Genomic DNA, 7,947 nt, shown 5'->3' on the forward strand with positions numbered 1-7,947 from the left:
TCAGGATGCAGTCCTTACCTTGAATCCTTACCTAGTTATACAGATGGGGCACCACCATGGACACCCACTAACAGGGGCCATGGGATTACGTCCCGACCACTGAAGCATAGCCCCGGAAGTCTCACCTAGAGACCCCCAAGGAATTACACGCTGACACGGACCAACATTCATAATTCAGCAATAAGAGAATATTAAATCATGTTTTTCAATTCCATATCAACCCTTGAAATTAATTCCTCATATGCATCACATCTCAAGTCCATACCTCTGATCATCACCACCCCAATGAGTCTGGGGTCTCATCTCATGATAATACCATGTTCCTTTAGTTCCAAACCACTCATTTATTTCACATGTTATGTTTCATACCAAACCCATCATGCACCATTTCGTAATTCATGCCAAGCACGCACCACACTCCATTATATACATGTTTCTCATCATACAATACACGCCCAAACCAATATCAATCATTCAAGGATGAACGAACACCCAAACAGCGCACTGCCTCGCCCAATCCCTCGCTCAGGCGAGCCTCCCCTTCGCCTAGGCGAGGGTTCGATGGAGCACTCAGGGAACATCACGGGATCTCGCTTAGGCGAGACCCCTCTCGCCTGGGCGAGGTGTTCCCTCGCTCAAAACTTCGAGCAGGTCGCCTGGGCGACCTTTCGTGCAATAGCCCTAGGCGAGCTCCCTGTTTCATCTCGCTTAGGCGAGACTGACTCGCTTGGGCGAGATTAACAGGTCTCGCCACTGTTCTTGACTGCAACAGCCAAGTTTTCCGACCAAACAACACATGCAAAGTATTTTCGCACATCAAAACGACAGATCCAACCCTGCAATCAACAACCAACGCATAAACAGTTCTAAAAAGACTCGAAACTAGAACCCTAACTTCCCGTACCTGGAAATGGGTTCGTACAAGACCTCGGCACTGGACTCCGGAGCACAGCAGTTCGGGAGACGGGTCAGGAACTGGTGGAACGACGGCACAAAAGGAAGAACAGTTATCAACCAACATTAAACGGTGGAATACGAAGAAGGAAAGTGGAGACAATAGGTTTTAGGGTCACTTACGTCGTGCAGGAAGTAAGACTTGAGCTTTGAGCTAGCTCGGGGAGGACTTCAGGGCAACCCTAGCAGAGCTCTAGCGGTACGAAGGGGCGGAGCGACGGCTGGTTCTGAAAGAGTGAATGTGAGGTGGGATTAGGGCAACATAGCAGGGTTTATATACATTGGGCCAACCCTTAGGCCCACTTAGGGGCAACCCACTAACTTTAGGGCAGAAAAGAAAGAAGGGGGTCTCACATTCTCCCCAACAAGAAAATTTTCGACCTCGAAAATAAAGACTTACCAGGCAAACAAATGTGGATGTGATTTTCTCATGTCCTCCTCTAACTCCCAAGTCGAGTCGCCTGTCATGTCCTCTGAAAGTCCGTGGAAGATGAGTCACGAAGTCCATGGAAATGCTGTCCCATTTCCACACTGGTATCTCTAACGACTGTAGAACACCCCCGGGTCTCTGATGTTCCACCTTCGCCTTCTGGCAAGTCAGGCAGGCGGATACAAACTGAGCCACATCCTTCTTCATCCCCTGCCACCATAAAGTTTCCTTGAGATCCTGGTACATCTTAGTCATGCCAGGATGCAAGCTAAGATGACTCTTGTGTCCTTCCTCAAGGATCAACTTTCTCACCTCAGCATCATCAGGTACGCATACCCGATCCTGAAACCGCAGTATACCATCATCACCCAAAGTAAAATCTCTAGCCTCTTCCGACCCAAGCTGTTCTCTGACTCTGCTCAAACTGACATCCAACAACTGTCTCTCTCTGATCGAGTCCAAGAAGTCACTAGATATAGTAAGGGCACCACACCTAATGGACTCGGACCCCAACTCCACCTGTAGCTTCATGTCTCTGAACTTCTCTAGTAGCTCTACCTCTTTTATCATGAGATGTGCCGTATGTACCGTCCTTCTACTCAGAGCATCTGCCACCACATTTGCCTTCCCCGGATGATATAGAAGCTCGAAGTCATAATCCTTGAGGAATTCCATCCATCTCCTCTGCCTCGTATTCAGCTCCTTCTGATCAAACAAGTACTTAAGGCTCTTATGGTCGCTGAATACCCGAAACTGAGCACCATAAAGATAGTGCCTCCAGATCTTCAAGGCAAATACTATCGCTGCCAACTTCAGGTCATGAGTGAGGTAATTACGCTCATGCACCTTAAGCTGTCGTGAAGCATACGCCACTGCCTTCTTTTCTTGCATCAAAACACATCCAAGTCCAAGGCGGAAGGCGTCACAGTAGACCTCAAACGACTTTTCGACATCCGGGATCACTAGTATCGGTGCACTGGTCAGTCTCCTCTTCAGTTCCTGGAAACTCTCCTCACACTTATCCATCCAGGTGAAGGGTTGGTCCTTCCGGGTAAGCAAAGTCAAAGGTGCCACAATCTTGGAGAATCCCTCTATGAACCTCCTGTAGTATCCTGCTAACCCCACAAAGCTCCTGATCTCTATGGCTGATTTAGGACTTTCCCATTTTACCACTACCTCGACCTTCGTTGGATCCACTGCAATCCCTTGTGCTGATATCACATGCCCCAAAAACTGAACTTCGTCCAACCAGAACTCACACTTGGACAACTTGGCATACAACTGCTTCTCTCTCAAAACACCAAGCACCAACCTCAGATGTTCTGCATGCTCCTCCTGAGTCCTGGAATAGATAAGGATGTCATCTATGAAGACCACGACAAACTTATCTAGGAAAGGTCGGAAGATCCTATTCATGTAGTCCATGAACACCGCTGGGGCGTTGGTCACACCAAACGGCATAACCACATACTCATAGTGGCCATACCTCGACCTGAAGGCTGTCTTTTGTACATCATCAGCCTTTACCAAAATCTGATGATAACCCAATCGCAGATCTATCTTCGAGAACACCGATGACCCATGCAACTGATCCATCAAGTCATCAATCCTCGGGAGCGGATACTTATTCTTGATCGTCATCTTGTTCAGCTGCCTGTAGTCCACACACAGACGCGAACTCCCGTCCTTCTTCTTCACCAACAACATTGGTGCTCCCCAAGGTGAAGTGCTGGGTCGGATGAGCTGTTTTTCCATCAGCTCTTCTATCTGTTTCTTGAGCTCTACCAACTCTGCCGGAGCCATGCAATATGGGGCCATCGAGACCGGGCCTGTTCCTGGGACTAGATCGATAGAGAACTCCACTTCTCTTCTAGGAGGCAACCCTGATACCTCTTCTGGAAACACATCCCCAAAGTCCAGGACTACTGGTATCACCGACGTCGTCTCTCCCCTCTCCACCTCCATATGCGTGAAGATCATATAACACTGCGCGTCGTCCTGTAGTTCCCTCATAACACCCTGAGAGGACACCAACTCAAGCTCATCTGAGTCGGGAAACAACAACTTCTTCTCCCGACAATCTATCAGAATGCGATTGGCAAAGAGCCAATCCATTCCTAAGATCACCTCCAACTCCTGTAGAGGTAGGCAGATTAAGTTCACCTTGTACCTGCGCCCCTCTACCTCCACTGGAAGCCTAGCACACAAGGACGACGTCCTGACCAAACTCGACGCCGGAGTAGACACCGCAAGCTCACACTGCAGCTCGCGTACTGGCAGACCCAACCGTTCCACACATGCATTTGACACAAAAGAGTGTGTCACTCCAGAATCATATAGCACACAACATCTCATCCCATAAATCACACAATAACCCATAACAAGGTTACCTGAACCTGCAGCCTCAGCTCCGGTCATGGCATAGACTCTACCCGTCGCCTGAGGCCTGTTGCCTCTGTCTCTCCCCTGATGCTGCTGGGGTGTCTGAACTGGAGGGCGTGTCGCTGTCCTGGCAAGGTTGGGACAATCTCTCCCAAAGTGGCCTTCCTTGCCACAGTTGTTGCACCTACGGTAACCCTCCCTACGTGGGCACGCATACCTCGGGTGGGGTCCTCCACATGAGTAACACCGAACTCGGCCCGGCTGAGGAGAAAAGCTCCTAGACTCCTGAGGCTGATGGTGTGGTCTATCATACGGTCTCCTCCGCTCCTCCTGTCTGGGCCTGGACCCAGATGGTCCACCGATCCTCTATGGCGGCTGTGGGCGCTGACCTTCCACTTCACGCTTCATCTTCTCCATTACTCTGGCCTTCTCTACCAGAGCAGCAAAATCCTTGATGGACAAGGGTGCCACCATCAAGCGAATATCGCCACGAAGCCCGTTCTCGAACTTCCTACATCGCCACTCCTCATCGAGTGGTAGGGTGTAGAAACGGCTGAGGTGTTTGAACCTCTCAGCATACTCTGCTACTGTCTTCCCTCCCTGGGTCAACTGGAGGAATTCCACCTCCTTGGCGTACCGGATGCTGTCAGGAAAGTACTCAGATAGAAATCTCTCCCTGAAAGTCTCCCATGACACTGGCTCATCCCTCTCCTCTAGGATAGATCTGGTGCTGCTCCACCAATGTTCTGCCTCTCCCATGAGCATATAAACCGAGAACGCCAACCTGTCCTCCGTAGGGCACATCTTGGCGTCATAGATGCGCTCCAGGTCCTTCAGCCATTGGTCTGCAGCGTCAGGACTGGTCTTCCCATCAAACTTTGCTGGGTGGTGCTTCAGAAAGTCCTCCAAGCTCCACTCCCTGACCGCAGGTCGTGGCTCAGGACCAAACACAGGGGTCGTCGCGCTGCTCTCCTCCAGCTAGCGGAGGGCCTCCATATGCTGCCGATGAGCATCCTCAGCAGCTACCCTTGCAGCCTCCATCTGCTGCATCACTGCCTGCTGCTGCTCAAGCGACGCTGCCTGTCGCTGCATAGATGCCTCATGCTGCTGCATCATCGCAGCACTCTGCTGCGTCATAGCTGCTACCATCGCCTACCTATCTTTACAATGCTTTTTCTATATTAGTTATGTCTTCATTTTTCTTAAATAAGTCAGATTTCACTGCAATAATAAATTGTTTTTATTGTGTTGTTTGTAATTCTGTGAATTTTGTAACGTCCCATTTAATTTATAATCGCAATTAAAGGAAACGCGACACATAAGATAGCATAACAACGCAGTCCTGGGGTTCTCAACATCACCCCTACAAGACTAGGCACACCACGATGCCAACAAAAGTAGGATAGCTATTTAACTAAAAGTTTACAATCTAATAACCACGAATACAGGGGCCATAGCCCTAAAGAAAACATGAGAGAAGAAAGTGTGAGATCCAGCCCAGATGGCTAAGTAGCGGAGTCGCCATTCCCTTGTTGACCACGAGAACCTCGCCCATCTGCTCCCATCAACCAAGTTGATGATCATCGCAAGAAAGAACAGCCACATACATCACAACCATGCAACAAAACGGGTAAGTTAGAGCCAACAACATATTCATCATGCAGTCAAATATATTTTCATCATCTCATATCCACATAGCAACCAAACATATTATGACTCTTCATTCAATACACTACGACTCGACTCGACTCATCCGGATACGTATAACTTGGTTGGATTCAGCGGATGCTTGCGCTTGTGGTGGATACCTCTACTCGAACCTGAGCTGCTCGAACCTGAGCTATGTGTTACAGGTGTTACTATGAATCAAAATCTCCCTCACCACAAGGTTAGCCCTTAATGAATTTCAGGCCTCCTGCTACTCTCACCACAGGAGTCAGTCTGCTCTAAGTGAGACTAACTGGCCCCTTAGAGTGTCAGGATGCAGTCCTTACCTTGAATCCTTACCTAGTTATACAGATGGGGCACCACCATGGACACCCACTAACAGGGGCCATGGGATTACGTCTCGACCACTGAAGCGTAGCCCCGGAAGTCTCACCTAGAGACCCCCAAGGAATTACACGCTGACACAGACCAACATTCATAATTCAGCAATAAGAGAATATTAAATCATGTTTTTCAATTCCATATCAACCCTTGAAATTAATTCCTCATATGCATTACATCTCAAGTCCATACCTCTGATCATCACCACCCCAATGAGTCTGGGGTCTCATCTCATGATAATACCATGTTCCTTTAGTTCCAAACCACTCATTTATTTCACATGTTATGTTTCATACCAAACCCATCATGCACCATTTCGTAATTCATGCCAAGCACGCACCACACTCCATTATATACATGTTTCTCATCATACAATACATGCCCAAACCAATATCAATCATTCAAGGATGAACGAACACCCAAACAGCGCACTGCCTCGCCCAATCCCTCGCTCAAGCTGGGGAATCTCGCTCAGGCGAGACGTGCTCGCTCAAGCGAGCCTCCCCTTCGCCTATGCGAGGGTTCGATAGAGCACTCAGGGAACATCACGGGATCTCGCTTAGGCGAGACCCCTCTCGCCTGGGCGAGGTGTTCCCTCGCTCAAAACTTCGAGCAGGTCGCCTGGGCGACCTTTCGTGCAATAGCCATAGGCGAGCTCCCTGTTTCATCTCGCTTAGGCGAGACTGACTCGCTTGGGCGAGATTAACAGGTCTCGCCACTGTTCTTGACTGCAACAGCCAAGTTTTCCGACCAAACAACACATGCAAAGTATTTTCGCACATCAAAACGACAGATCCAACCCTGCAATCAACAACCAACGCATAAACAGTTCTAAAAAGACTCGAAACTAGAACCCTAACTTCCCGTACCTGGAAATGGGTTCGTACAAGACCTCGGCACTGGACTCCGGAGCACAGCAGTTCGGGAGACGGGTCAGGAACTGGTGGAACGACGGCACAAAAGGAAGAACAGAGTTATCAACCAACATTAAACGGTGGAATACGAAGAAGGAAAGTGGAGACGATAGGTTTTAGGGTCACTTACGTCGTGCAGGAAGTAAGACTTGAGCTTTGAGCTAGCTCGGGGAGGACTTCAGGGCAACCCTAGCAGAGCTCTAGCGGTACGAAGGGGCGGAGCGACGACTGGTTCTGAAAGAGTGAATGTGAGGTGGGATTAGGGCAACATAGCAGGGTTTATATACATTGGGCCAACCCTTAGGCCCACTTAGGGGCAGCCCACTAACTTTAGGGCAGAAAAGAAAGAAGGAGGTCTCACAAATTTCATATAAATTTGTCGTCTGATGTGTTTATATGTAGTGAATGAACACGCTGGAGAGCTACATATTATATGAAGCTTATCATCATTGTTGTTCTTTGCTTAAAACTTACTAGTCTTTTATGTTTTTTTTAACCTACTCAAGTATAAGTAATTAAAAAAAGAAAATAATATTTTAATCCACAAAACAATAGAAAGAGAGACAATAGGTACCCCTGATGGAAAACTTCGTACCATCCCATCTGATTCAATTGTTTTTTTGACTCACTTTTAACCAATTGCTTTAATTACTATTAGATCTTTTTTAAATTTTTTTTTTGTGATGTGATGTAATGATCTAATGATGATTGAAGTGGTGGGTTAAATATGGGTCAAAAAAGTAGGTTAAAGTATCATTGTCCTTAAAAAAACAGAAACGATATTTTGACACCCTATTTTGACCCAGTCTTGACACCGCTTAGTGTTAGGTGAAATGATTTTATTTTTTTTAAGTTTTCATTTATTTTTCACACTCTAACGCGGGCATTGAAGGTTGTCCCTAAAGTTGGAAAATTGAAGCGCGTGTAAGAACATTTGAAAGACAAAACCTAGTTTCTCTTCCCTTCTCGCATGTTCGTTGTTTCTATTTGAATTGCTTGCAAAGCCTTCTTCTTCTTCCTTCGAAAGAACTCATTTGTCTCGCTTTGGTCCCTATCATCCAACCCCTTATCACTATAGAGCTTCACTATTTTCACTCTCCCTCATCTTCACTTCTCTCACTTTCGCTTCTCTTCCTATAGGATCGAAAGGTAACCTTTTTTATTCGTCCCTAACCCCTATTACTATGTTTGGTAGAGATTCATATTACTATTGTTTGT

Source organism: Vigna unguiculata, chromosome 11 (genome assembly GCF_037176805.1).
Source record: "Vigna unguiculata cultivar grain cowpea cultivar isolate G323 ecotype 2 chromosome 11, ASM3717680v1, whole genome shotgun sequence".
Classification (NCBI taxonomy): Eukaryota; Viridiplantae; Streptophyta; class Magnoliopsida; order Fabales; family Fabaceae; genus Vigna; species Vigna unguiculata.